Below are 14,605 nucleotides of genomic sequence, written 5' to 3' on the forward strand. Positions count from 1 at the left end.
CTACAGAGGGAAAGAACCCAGATCTTCCACCTGGATGTAATGTGAGGCAGAATGAAGACAAGGTAGAGCGGCAGAGATTGCAGACCCAAGGCAGAGGAGTGAAACCAAGTATTTTCTTAATATCATGCGGTACCAACGTCATGCAGTCTTAAAGGCACATCTCCAAGGCAGTCGCTGCATGGAACATTGTCTGTCTGATTGGCACTTTGCTGCAGACCTGCTCTTATGAGAAGCTCTGCAATGTAGGAGGCGTCCTTTTGCCTCTCCTATTTTGTGATAAGTGCTTTCCCATATACTCCCAGAGATTCCTATCTCCTCTCAGAGCACTGAACACAAGGAACAAAAGTTGCCTGTTTACTTTCTGTCTCCCACTAAAACAGGAGCAGCTCTGAAGGCAGAGACTATGTCATAGTTAAATTTCTATCCGTGTTGGCTAATAAGCTCCTGACATGTAGTAATTGCACATCATAAAAGTTGGGTGGACTAATCAGTAAAACAAAGCTGGTCACCTACCCCCTTTGCCCACGGATCAAATTTGTGGTCTTGTGAGTGGCAAGCGGTTTTCGATCTCTAAAGATGGGGGTGGGGGATGTTTTCACTTAATTTCAGTAATACATCATTTCCTCCTCCTCATAGCTTAGCTTCAAACCCTCCAACTCCCCAAACCCAACATCTCTCAATTTTTACTTCCTCAGCCAAAAATAATCCAACCTCGCCTACTCAGAAACTGAGAGACATATCCTAGAACCCTCTAGATATAGCTTTGGGCAAGGGGACCTTTTGGTGTCTCTGCCTCCTGATTTCTTTTCACCAGCCAACAACCCTTCCTGGCTGCCATTTGGAGTTCTTTTCTCTCTACCTAGATCCAAGACTCTGTCTTCTCCAGTACCTTCCACAGCATAGGGCCAAGGGATCACGTTCATTCTACAAGTACACAAGTACACAAGTAATGCACACTTTAGTATAACGCCAGGGAAGCGTTAAACACTCAGTTTATTTTAACTTTGCCCAAGTGGGACTTCTTCCAATTAAAGAAGATAATGTAAAAACCTAAAATTGGTATAGACAATAAGTAGGTGTCATCAAGTCTCCTTGACCAAAGGACAGGCAACCCCCTGGGTCTTTTTTCTCTTATGGTTCTTGCACCGTGATTCTTACACATGGTTTTGAACAAAACTAGGTAGGAAAGTGACTAAGCGGCATCTTTCAATTTCAATGGATGTTTGGCTAGGGCCAGCCATGTACTTACTCTGTGTGCTAAGCAGCAGTGGAAAGAGAATGGACCACTAAGTTTTGTTTTGTGCCATGTAGCAATCCATCAACGCTTGAAACACAAAGATGCTTTATAGAGCTGAATAGAACAGAATCTTCCCAGATGGAGTGTGTTGCTGCTGGAGGCTTTCACCACCCATCAGCCCTGTCAGGATGAGCCAACTATATCTTTGCAAAGATCTAATTTTAGAGAGATCAGAGCTTGGTAATATGTGCCCAGTATAATGGGAATAAAATGTGACTTCCATTAGTTAGATGACCAGAAGATGTACTATAACTTGTCTTTGCTGAGGCCTATAGCTGACGCACTTTAAATTTAATTTATTCTCAAAAATTGATTTTCTTTATTTGATTTGCCTCCTCTATCAGGCTTTCTACTAAGACTGCTCATCGTATGGTCATTAATAACCACAGGACGCTCTGAAATTTCCTTGAGTATCACACCTTGGGGTTACTTGTTTCTGTGAATTAAACTCTTAATTCTCTAATGAGAACATTTTGGAAACCAAACAGTATTTTATATTTAACTTTTCAGGTGCTAAAAGGCTAATGGAAATAGTACTGCCCACCAGCCTATCAGCTACTCACTTTTGAGTGCCATGAGAGACCAATTCTGAGAGTCCCAGGGGCTGCTCCGAGGTCAGTCTCCAAGAATGTCCCTCTTGCCCCAAAGCAAAGGAAAGGTAGCCTGGCTGCCTCTGTCTGGGGCGGCGTTTTACTTCCAGCCTTGCAGACAGTGCTGGGGCATTTGCTCGGGGCCAGTTAAAATGAGGGCCGAGCAGCCAGCAGGAAAGAATTGGGATGCATTTCATCACTGTGATGTGGGGGACTGCAGCTTCCAGGAGGGCTGGCTGGCCGGTGGGGAAAAGCAGGACTAAAGGAGAGCTTTTTGGTCTTCAGCTGGAGAAATTCTTTCCTTCGACCAGTTTAGAATGATTTAGAATGATTCGTTTCCATGGAGTTTTGTTTTAAATTCTGAGTTCATTTGTAGTGATACTTGCTAATCAATTTTAAGTGGAAACAGCTGCTGTGTGTCACTCACACAGTCCCCCCTTCAAACCCCGGAAAACTCTAATTCAAACCAGTCTCTCCCCACCCCCAACCCTACTCATAATGCTCATTCATGTGGTTCTGTCTGCCAGGTTCCTTATTTCTTTTCCCTGGGGTCAGCCCCGATGTGGGGACAGGTCAGAGGGAGAAGTCCAGCACAATGTGAGGAGAGGCTGGTGAGCAGTGGGAGCGTGGGATCCTGACGTCTCGTGGAACAGAGCAGCTCAGCATCTCAGCAGTAAGAGCGAGAAGCACGATTTACAGGAGGCAGCCATGTTTCTCCCTCCATTTGTTNGGAGCGTGGGATCCTGACGTCTCGTGGAACAGAGCAGCTCAGCATCTCAGCAGTAAGAGCGAGAAGCACGATCTACAGGAGGCAGCCATGTTTCTCCCTCCATTTGTCCGATATATTCTTACTGAAAAGGTACTACATGCAACAAACTATGCTGCCTGCTAAGGCTGGACGTGAGACCCTGTTCTCAAGAAGCTCACAGTCCAGGTTTTAAAGGTCATAACTGAGGGAGTTAAGTGCTATGATGGAGGTGGGCACAAGGACGAGGTCACTGAATTCCCTCTCCACCCCACCCACATTCTCGGTCCTACAAAGAGACGGGTCTTGGCAGGCTGGTCAGCTCCACACCTGGGCCCTGCACAGTCACTCCTTGGGGATGGGTTCCACCCATGTGGAATCAACGGGGAACATGCCCTTCTCTGCCTCCCTGTTCTCTGCTGCAGCACTTCCCACTCTGAAGGCCAGCAGCACAGCCAGGACCTTTCTGTAGAACAGTCTAGGAGAAGAGAGATATGCTGCCTTACCCCGGCCCAGAAGGAAACAAGAAGGAAGNAGCACAGCCAGGACCTTTCTGTAGAACAGTCTAGGAGAAGAGAGATATGCTGCCTTACCCCGGCCCAGAAGGGAACAAGAAACCTACATGTTTCCTAAAAGCCGAGCAGTCAAAAAATGGTGACCTTTCCCTACTTCATTGCTCTCAGGACATGGGTTTCTCTATCTGCAGAATGAGAATAACACTTGGAACATTTTAGGAGAATCCGGGGAAAAATGGAACTGTTGACATTCTGGTGAGAGAGCCTGAAGAACTCTTACCACAAGAAGCAGCGTTTCTGGCCGTTGTGGCTGCCAGGATTGAGCAGGGCTGTAGCTCAGATTACTCTTTCAGTCTCAAACCGGCGGCTCCCTGGGTGTGTTCCGTGAATTATAAGCTACATTCTTTGGGTACTGGGGGAGCAACAACCACCAGAAGAAGAGGCAGGCATAGGATTTAATCTTTGGGATGGAGCCCTTCCCCATCACTGGGCACTCCTTGCCCTCCATGAGGAGCCGTGTGGCCTTAGAATCAGCAAGACACTTAACTGCAGCTCTTCTATTCACAGTGGACCCGAGGCTCCATTGCTCCACCTGAAAAAAACAGCAACAGCCAAACCTACCTTGAAGGGCCATCCTGAGGCTTAACTGTGAGGGTCCATGTGGAAGACCTTGGTACGGTGCTCAGTCCACAGTAGAAGATTAATTCTAGTTTTTCAGTTTTTTTTTTAACCTCCTCAACCTTTGTTCTGTTTCTTTTGTAATATTACTAGCTTCATCAACAAAGAATAAGATGAATTAGTTAGCTCTCTTGCCCAGAGAATGAATTGAAGGAGGGTATTTGAAAGGAGCATGTTCTCTGGGATGGAAGATTGGGTAATTATCTGAGTCAGCAGAGCAGGGGTTATCACGGACCACAAGCTGCCGTCTTGGTCTGAGCAATGGTCAGAAGCGTGAGGCAGATGATGTCAGTCTCCAAATGACTGATATTATTGGAAAATAGCAAGCAGCCATGCTGAAGGACGATGTAACATGAGGGACTCAGTTTCAAGAGTGAGAAGACCTGCTAGGAACCTGGAGTTGCTGCTCCAAGGAAAGAATAACCTGAAGGAAGGTGTAGAATATTACTTCTCCGTCAGCTGTGTAAGGCAGGATAGGTTTTCATCTACCAAACAGAAAAGCAGGATGAGGGAAGAGATAGCTGACTCCCCTGGGCCCTACCCCACCCCCCGGCCCGGTACCCCGTTCGGAAAGACCATGCTTATTGCTCTGGTGTGACATCAAGCAGCTTACCTCCTTCTTGCCTTCGGGACAGATTCAGAGATTGTCAGATGGAGGCTGGAGCGAAGATTTGAGAACAGCCTCATTCTAGACAAATGCTCATGCTTCTGAAAACAGCAAGGCGAGACCTTTCGTAGATGTGCTTTTGTGACATTACAATTGAGGGTCAACTTTTTGGCAACCATTTCTGTTTTCCTCCAAAGTGCATTCCTGCTCCTTTGACTTGCTACTGGATGGAGCTTGCTGCAGGGCATTTTCTACCATCCACACCCCCTACCCGCACACCCACACATCATCAGTTCCTGTTCAGCAAGTGACAGAAGTAGGTTACACCATATCCTCTGACATTGTGAGAGGGCAACTGAGTATTTTCCTAGGGTGTTTTGATGCTCTGTAACTTCAAAAAGATTTAACAGACCAAATTGTCAGCATTCAGACTCTGTTCCTCCCTGAAGATCGGGGCTTACTGCTTTGTTTTACCTTCTGATAGACAAGTAGAATAATATGTCTCATCCCTCAGAAGGACTAGCTCATTTCATGTTTCCCCCTCGAGTAGGGGAAGTGTGATGCATTTTCAAATTGTTTTCAAAAGCCGAACTTAGAAGGATCTCAAAGAAACTAAAGTATGGAATGGCAATCCTTCCGCTTCAATCTCATGATGTTTAGGGTTGGTATTTAGTACACAGGGGAGCTAAGTCAGCCAGAGCAGTAGGCAGAGACAGAAGAACATTCGCAACATAGGTCCTCTCCCCACCATTGTCGACACAATCAGAAAAGACATTTTTCCCAATATTTTTATCTTATGTAGTAAGATCCGACATATCACCTGCTTCAATACAACTTGATTTAGGCCTAATTCTCCTCGTTACTGTTGTTTAGTTCTGCAAGGCAAAATGTGTGGTTATTGATAGTTGAAGCACTTAACCTGCCCAGGAGTAAATTCCACCTGGGTCCTAGAGAAGAATTTCTCACAACCTGAAAATTGAATTATGATAATGGTGGCAATAGGGTTTTGAATTGGAATGAGAAGTCCTAGGGTCAAACCCCCCATCTGCCACGTCCTGATCTCCTGAGCAAGTCTTTCTTCCCTGTGTTTTTAATTTCTTTATCTGTCAAAATGGAAACACATGCTTCACACAGCAGACATTTGGAATGCATGAGATGTTGTGTCCTCATTAACTAAGTGCTAGATAAATGTATGATAAAGCATGATATTTACATGGTTCTATTCCATCAAATTTCCCAACTAACCAAAAGAGAGGGTCATAACCAGTAGGGAAGGCAGGCACATCAGTTTATTAATGCAGAATATTTATGCTCCCATACCAGAATCATATGCCAGGTCACTTCACCAGTCACATAACATCTTCCCTAGGTAGACTCAAATTATCAAAATCTGGACCATCAGGGCATATTCATTTTGGTTTCTGGCTATCAGGGGTATTTTACTGTTTTCTGCTCACTGAGACATCCGTCGCTTTCCTGAGAAAGTACAAACCCTCCTACACGAGAGAAAGATGCTGGGCAGCTAAGACCAGGCCTGACCGCAATGGACAAGGCCGATTAGCGCACAATGGACTTGCCTTTACAGAAAAGACCACCATCTCCCACAGACTGCGTGGGGTAGGTAAGAGGCCCTTCTCATCCTGGCTGAACTGGATGGGAAAGGTTCTTTGGAAATCAAGTTGTTTATACCGAGAGTCTTCCCCTTTACAACCTCGGCAGCTCACTTAACCTTTCTAGGCACCCATTTCCTGATCTCTGAAATGAGAGGCCTAAGGACATCCGACATCCTCCCGAATGAACAATCCAGTATGACTTAAGGATGTTCTTAGCCCTGAAGGATTTTAGGCCCAGAATAATTTTCTGGAACTTAAATTTTTGTTTTGATTCTCTTTCATGAAAATTATGATCACCCGTGTTATTAGTGAGCATGTGAGGGGCCCCACGGCACAAATTCTCCTGGATACACCATTTCTCATCACTGTCCTCTCTGCACCCACAGGATTTTGCCCACTAGCTTTCTTGTCCCTCTAGGGAATGCTCCAGCCACCTACACAACTACAACTAGATCTCTGCAACTCTCCAATCTCTGCGATCTCTAGGAAGCATCCCCGTGTCAGGACGGTGGGCAGGAAGCAGAAAGTATCCAATTCTGAAGTAGGTGCAAACCTAGATTCTAAATTAAGGCTTTTTTTTTTAAAGCGTAAGACTTTCCAGTTTTGTTTTATAAAGGCCTCTCCACCCCCACATTTCACTCCGAGCTTCTTTAAGCTCTCATGTGACCTGATACCAGTTAAAAATTCATAGCAGCCCCAGATTTATGGGACTTTCTTCTAGAAAAGAGATTATTACACAACACAATAGAAAAGGAAGAAAGTGCCCACTGGAGATTGTCCTTAGTTTACAAACCTCATTGACAGGCAGACTCAAACTGGTTGGCAAATCATAGTTCCTTAGAATTTGAGACTTTGGACTTCCTTTCTAAGCTGTTTGAAATGGAGAGAATGGCATGTTGCCCTAAATTTCAATGAATGCTGAGGGTGACACCAAAAAAACTGTTTCCAGTTGACTCTGAAGCATCTGTCAGTTGAGTAGCATTGCAGCAGAAGAAGGTTGGATTAAACTAAGAGAAGAGCATAAAATTACAGTCTTCACTCCCACGGAAACAATACATGTTTTGTCTGGCCCTGAGCCAGGTCATGTGAAAAGTACAACATTAAATTTAAAAATAAATCACTCAAAAAGTAAGCTGGATCCATTGTCAGCCAGGGATCCTTTGGTGAAAGGACCAGCACGAATGAGGGTGAGAATGATTTTAGGAAACAGCAGGATTTCCAGAGACAGAGACTTTTTTTTTTTCTTTAATTCTCATCCTTGGGAAAAGCTCAAAAATTTCCAACCACCAGGCATATGATCAGATGCCCATGGAGAGGTCTCGAGGGAGTTCACATGGACAAGACCCAAGAAATGGCTGAGAACATTCCTTCCCTCCTTCCAACCTTTTCTTTTAAGGGAATGATTACATATCCCCTAAAGACCAGTTGTGATAGGAGGTAGCAAAAGGTTAAGAAGATTTGCCATTAAAGGAACATCTGCTTGTTCTTTCTAAAGCATAGAAACATTGTGAGAGGGTCTGAGAATGCTACACTCAAATGGGAAGAGAGGAAACCCTTGTCCTTACTAAATAGAAACTACTGGAGAAATCATGAACCTGAGCCTAGGTCGGGTGTCCAGGGTTTGAGAAAAATGGGGACATACTTGAAAAAAAAATCTGAGCCCAAATGGAAAGTTACTTTTTTTTCTTTTCTACTTTCTCTTTATTTTTATAAGAAATTTTTTAGGAAAGAATAATGGCAAAGTACAATTATAAAGGTACCCTCTGGTGTTTCCTTAGGCAGGAAAGAAACATAATACTGTGGAGAACTCGGGTTTGATTCCTACACTTCTCCATCTCATTACATGGCTCCAGGCAAGGTGTTCAGCTGCCCCAAGCCTTAGACTGCTCAGGTGTAAAATGGGTTGGCTTTTGAATCAGACGAACTTTAGAAATAATTTAAGAATGCTCGGTTTATTCAAGGTTGGAGGGAGAAACTCTTTGATATGAATGAACTTGAAGGCCAAAGAGAATCTCAGCAAACCCAGGGAGGGAGAAACTGCTTTCAAAAGAACATTAAGACTTTGCTCATATGTATAAATGTCACGGAGTTGGCCGAAACAGATTTAGAGCTGGTAAGCTCTTTAGAGATTTCCTGCAATCCCCATGTTTTATAGAGGGAAAAAAATCTGAGCCTAGAGAAGCTGAAGTGACTTACAAAAGATTACTGAATTCCCGTTACTGTCAAGGTAAGAATTCAGGTGTCTGTTCTGGGAGAGGCTGAGCAAGCCAGGAGGAAGCAGGATCAGACCTCAGAAACAATCACCACCATCTTCTGAACATCAGCCCTGGACCAGGCATTGTGCTCAATACTGTTGATGCTTTGGACCACTGAATCCTCACAACTTTGAATGATTGGTGTTATCATTTATCTCCAGGGCCAGCTTCATGGACTTGAGAGCATTGGAGGCACAGGGAGACCCCCATTCAGAAGGGCCCCACGTTCTGTGGACACCAACTTGAAATTCTTAATAATTTATCAATTATGCCTGGTTTGCCTGATTTCAGGTAAACCAGAATGAGTTGGTTACCCTACTGCTGAGTTCTAGGCATGGGGCTCCAGAAGCTTCCCAGCCTTCATCTGTTGTTCCATGTTCTCTACCTGCTGGGCCACATGCCAGTCCCCAAAGGCAGGGCCCATCCAGAGGGCAGGCTGGACACTTGATCCAGGCAGAGGGTGGGCTATGATTGTGAGACTAGGGACCAGGCAAACGAATACAGAAAGACAAATCTGCTTGAGAAAAGAAAGGCTGCAGTCCATATTTAGAGACCCAAGCCAGGCTGAAGACAGCATGCGTGCAGACAGCCAAGAGCAGAAGGCAACAGGCTAGAGCAGCGCCCCAGGGTACAGGCTCGAGGGATCTTCAGCTCACTCATTCCATGACATTGGGCAAATCACTTTGCTGAGTCTAAATGTCCTCATTCAAAAAATAAGGGATGCAATACTAGCTTCATGAGATCACTGTCAAGATGAGAGATTATATATATAGTGCACGGTTTAGTATGGCCACACTGAAAGTCTCAATTTATGTTTATTTAATTCCATAAATATTTATAGAATCCTATTATGAGCCAGCTCTGTGGGAGGAACTGGGATACCTTCAGCTCTTGTGGGAATAACCAGTGGTGTGCTCATAAATGTTTAACAACCAGCTATCTGGGGGGAAAAGTTAAAAACTGCTTTGTAGCATGTGCTAATTTCTGTGGTATAAATCCTCCCACCGTGGGCTGATGTCAGTCCACTAATGTGAGGTCGCTGAATGCAGAGTTGGGAAAAGTTGTGCGTAGTCTGCTCTCTGGAACCTATACCAGCCATTCTCAGCCTAGACCCTGAGTTACTTGCTAGAAAGAACAAACTATATACCTATAAGTATTCTAGAAGCGGAAAGGGGAAAACAGGTCAACATCTTTGGATAGAGAGAAGGGAGGACCCCCTTGAGGAAGTGAGATTGCTCTGATACCTGAAGGGAGCAGAGATATAATCAGGGGAAGAATCAGCATGTTTGTGTTTGCAGGTCAGGAGAAAAGAGAGGGAGGAAGAAAGAGGAAAGCATATTTGAGAAAGGAACAGGGAAAGACAAGGTGGGGAGGAGCAGAGACCAGACAGTGCAGGAGCCAGGATTACCAGGTTCCAGAGCTAAGTCCTATGCTAAGGAAGCCTCCGGCATAATATTCATATTTTAGAATCATCACTCACCTGAAGTGTAGGGAAAGTGTGGGCGGACAGAGGGCAAGCAGGGGGATCAGGCCATGGCATCACCCCAGCCAGAAGATTCTGGTGTCCTGGGGTCTTAACTGGAAGCCGGAGGGTGCTGAAGTAATGGCAGAGGTGGCCAGGTCTTCTGGGGAGCCCTCAGTCTTCTGCCAACAAACCACTTCCTTCCTGTTCAGTGCTCCTACTACCCCCCCCACAGCCCCCCGATGGTGCTTCTGAGGCGCATTTGAATCCTTCAGGAAGAAAGTAAGGCTAGAGTGAGACAGTAAGGAAAACAATGTCCATATTTGTCACTGTCACATTTTAGAATGTTATTTTAAGGAATTCCATTTTTATGATTTTTTAGATCATACTCACAAAGAGAAAAAAAACAAATGTTCATAATCTAATTAAATTGCTGATTAGAATAAATCCACAAAAGGAGGTTTTCTGAGACTTTTCGGTCCATTCTCAGATAAATATGAACTTGACAAATAGCAAACATTCTTCACCACCACTTGACAGCTGAGAAATTGAGAGAGGCCAAGAAGAAGCCGAGGAGACAGTTGTGTGGCTTGAACTGTTTCCTGCCAGCCTACTTCTGGTTAAAGACATACATTTTATCTTCAATTATTTATTTTTTTTATGAGGTGATGGGCAGTGAGTTTTGATCAGAGGCTTTTAAATAGAATTGACCTTCATTAACCAGTTGTGTCAAATTTGCCAAAACATTTCCTTGAGAGCATTCCACACTATAGTATTTATATTTTCACTGGCAGCCTCTTCCCTAGACTTTCTCTTCCTATCCATTTGCTCTCCCCCAGCATTGCTGTCATAAAGAGAGTGAAACCCAAGTGGTTGTGAACTTTTATCAAAGCAACAAAATTGCCTTCAGCACTTTAAGATCAGATAGACCCAGTTCAAGTCATGGTTTCCACCACTTACGAGATGTGTGACTCTGGGAAATAGACTTAATTTCTCTGAACCTCAGTTTCTCAGCTATAAAATGGTATTGCCTACCTTATATGGCTGTCAAGAAGAAATGAGATAGTGAATATAAAGTGCTTAGCGCTCAGTACATCTACTGCTATCATCATCACCACCAGTCGCTGGTACAGCCCAACCAAGTAATTGTGATTCAGTGAGAGGTTTAGAAGAGGGAACAGAGGTCACCCGCTAGAACATGGTGAGAAACCTATGGAGCTTCTCAAACAATTGCCCTCAGTTGTCCCTTCCCCAGTCTACCCAGAGGGCACACATCAGCTGGCGGTTAGGAATCTTGAACACACAGGTATTGATACAAAAGCTGTGACTTTTTCTGGTCACTACCTGAGCAAAGGAAAGGGGAATCTTTTTCTTAATCCCCAAATTATTTCTCATCTTGACATCTGGCCCAGGATCAGATAAAGATATAAAATATTCTCTAAAGTTATTATTCATAGACCCAAATCAATGGTTGACCTGGGGTTATAAAGTTAAAAGCAGAGCTGAGCAGTTACCAGCAGGAGGAGCTAGAAGGCCAAAGTGAGTGTGTGTGTGTGTGTGTGTGTGTGTGTGTGTGTGTGTGTGTGTGTAAGGGGGAATTTGGTGTGGAATTGTGGCCTAAGCGTGGAGATGCTTTTCACCTTGGCTTGCAGATACACGGTCAACCTTTAGAAAGATCTGGGTGTTGAAACTAAGATGTTTAATGCCACCAGACTTAATTTTTAATAGGAATGCTCTAGAAAGAAGGAGAGGATATTAAACCAACCTTTTTTAAAAAATTACTAATAAGCAATGGATTTTGAATGTCTAAGGGAACATTTTGGGAAGAGTCATGATTCATATTTTCTTCGTTGAGAGAAACCTCAGAGAGTCTCCACCTTATCAGCAGTGATAATAGTAATTTATTGGCTTCTCTGAAGATAGACCTTGGGTGTCTCAGTTATGAGACAGTCTTGGCTGGACTTTTATCAAGTCTGTCAACTTGAAACCAAGTTCTTGACTAAGGTCTGAATGTCACCAAGTTGAAGCCAAGTGTAAACAGGCATAAACATCCCCTTATCCCAAGTGCCTCTCTTATAAAACTCTAGGTAATTAAGAGACTTCGGGTTCCTGTCAGTTTCATGGCTTAGACATGTGGTGTACCCCCCCTTAACTCAAGTATTCCTCCCTGCTGGAGTGAAAACAAAGGCACTTCTCAGGTGTGGCCGTTAAGGCGGGGTGGGTGGGGGCCTTGAATGGCTCCAACAACCAGAGAGTCACAAGATCAACCCCATCAATTGGATTTTCAAGACTCTTTCTCATCCCTCTTCTCCCTGAGGCCATCTCTCTGTTTAATAGAAATCTCACCTGTGTAGGAGACAGGAAACAGTGAAAAACACAGAAGAAATTCCATTTTGTTATCATAAACAGACCTAGTATGAAGTTATGTTGAAGGAACAGACCAAAACAAGTGCATATAACTTGGCTTCCAAATCCACCATTGCAGTGGGTCACTAAGAATGAACTGTGGTTACAGTCTTCCTGTGGGGATCTTAGAGATGGCTGTGCCCCCTTCCCCCCAGTTCCTGCTTTCCCTCTTTCAGCTGACAATAGGCATCTTTTCTGAGCTCAATGCCAATGCATGTCCAATGGAACCTTTTGGTTTAGCTTTGTAAAGATCTAACCTGGTATGAATAAAGTCCTCTGTTAAGAAATGAAGGAACTATGGGGGGTTTTTTAATCACTTTTTTGGAGGCCTAAGGAACAATATTTGTGCTGGTCTGAATCTAGTCCTTTTTGGCTCTTGAGTGAGGTGAGATGGGCCTAGCAAGTTCTGCAGGGGAAATCCCACAGAGGTCACTCAGACCTGAGGTGTGGGCGAAGAGACTTCGGTTCAGCACAACCAACTGGAGTCAAATTCTGGTTCTGCCATTAACTGTGGGACACAGAACAGGTCATTTATAAATACCTCTTTAAGGGTGAGTTTGCAATGAATAATACCTTTCCAAAGCAATCATTCTCAAATGCAAAGCTCATGTCTTATCCCTACTTAAAGCCAGGCACTCCCTATTTCCTATAAGGTGACATCTGGTTCTGAGCCTGGCATTCAAGATCCTTCATGACGTGGCCCTTCCTACCTGTTCTAACTTTATACCATCACTGGGTCTCCTCTTAACCTCCTTTTATGTGAACACTCCAGCAATATTGAGTATCTTAACTTTTCCTACCTCTGCTCCTTTGTACCTGCTGTCCGTACCCTGCAGAAGACCTCTACCCTCATTCCTCTTCCCCCCACTCCAAAACAAACACCTGGAACAGGGAAAATATTTGTTCATCTTTGAAAAGTCAGTTCAAATATCACTTTCTATGAGACACTTTCCCCAAACACGGCTCTACCCAAGCGTCTACCCCCATCACACACAGAGAGAGCTTTTGTTAGAATCTCTGGCTCTGTGGTACCCGTCTTGTTTTATCTTGCCTGTACCTTTCTCTAATTCATCTGCCCAAAACCCTCATGGACCCCTTTCTCTAATCTGCACAAAGGCTGTGGATGGGGGGGGGGGGCAGGGGCCCTGGAGGAACAGGAAGGAGGCCTAGATGGTAATGCATGGAAGTCGGGAAGGGAAATGCCTGGAGATGCAGTTGTGGCCTGTGGGGGAAGGGCAGGATGTGGTAGAAAGGGAGGGCGGGAAAGGCTGCCAAGGAGTTGTCTGTGGTGTGAGTAGTGGATGTCTGGGGCTCAGCTGAGGTGGATTTGTACCACAGGAGGGACTCGGCTCTCTTGTGGAGGATAATTGAGAACAAGGAGGATTATGCAATTTGAAAACATCCAATTCCAGAAAACGTGATAATCCCTGACAGTGACCCACTTCACTTGTACCAGTTTGGCTTTTCCCTCCAGCTCTGTCTATCTCGGGCCAGAGCCACAGTGGGCTGTCCTCGGTAGGGAGAAAGACCCACTCTCCCGCCCTGCCTCCCCTGGAGGCTGTGTCCCCTGTGACAGCTCTCCCTCTCTCCCTGCCCCCTTCTCCCCTGCTTCTCCTGTTTCCCTCTCCCTTCCACTCCCCTCAGTCACTGCCCTCGCTGCTTCCTCCCTGTCATTTTTCATGTTCTCTCTGGCTCTTCCAGGGGCCTTCTTATTCTCCCTCTTCCACGCAAACCTCACTCAGACCTCCTGGCCTTTCCTGCCTCTCCTTCATTGGGCTTTTTCGCCCCTATACTTCATTCCCTTTACTATTTTTAGTATCAATCCTTTATTTCCTCCTTTTGGGCTTGAATGGCGTTCCCTTTCTGTTTTCTGGAAGCCTCTGGCTCCTCTGTGCTGTCTTATGTTACTTCTTTCTGCCACTTCATTCACTTGTCCACTAGGCATCTCTTCAGCCCATCCTGGGCAGTGCACTGAGTGCTAGGGACACAAAGCTGTATGAGCCCCTGTCAGAAGGCTGAAGTCTCGGTGATCAACCAGAAGAAGTGTGGGCTAGGGCACCAAGTGGACCGAGTGGACAAGTGAGGGACATTTCCCCTGGGGGATGGAGAAGAAGACCAACCCTGCACGGCCAGTCTTCTCTGCACGGCTTTTAAAAACCCATTTCTGCTTTTGTGCTGATTTCTGTGAATTTCTAGGGTGCATTAAGCCTAAACCTGTGTGAATAGAACAGGAAACGATCGGTACCATTAAAAGAGGGAAAGCGATAGAAGACTAGAGTTTAAATGTGACAGATTTTCTCAAGACACACAAAGTATGCATTTGCATAAATGCCCAAAGTTAGTCAGCAGATCCGAACAATTTAGGAGACTTGCAGCAGGACTGTTTCTGAAGTCACATCTGACCATACACCAGTCCTGCGGTCATTTTGTGGGATTA

General features: G+C 44.9%; 1 protein-coding gene and 1 pseudogene across 1 annotated transcript in view; one reads left to right on the forward strand and one right to left on the reverse strand.

Moving 5' to 3' along the window:
* The window catches only part of LOC100466810, a 61,707-nt pseudogene extending 51,725 nt beyond the window's left edge, over window positions 1-9,982 (reverse strand).
* The window catches only part of SLC9A9 (solute carrier family 9 member A9), a 482,912-nt gene that overhangs the window by 432,089 nt on the left and 36,218 nt on the right, over window positions 1-14,605 (forward strand). The window lies entirely within an intron of this gene.

This window comes from Ailuropoda melanoleuca, chromosome 6 (genome assembly GCF_002007445.2).
Source record: "Ailuropoda melanoleuca isolate Jingjing chromosome 6, ASM200744v2, whole genome shotgun sequence".
NCBI classification, from domain to species: domain Eukaryota; kingdom Metazoa; phylum Chordata; class Mammalia; order Carnivora; family Ursidae; genus Ailuropoda; species Ailuropoda melanoleuca.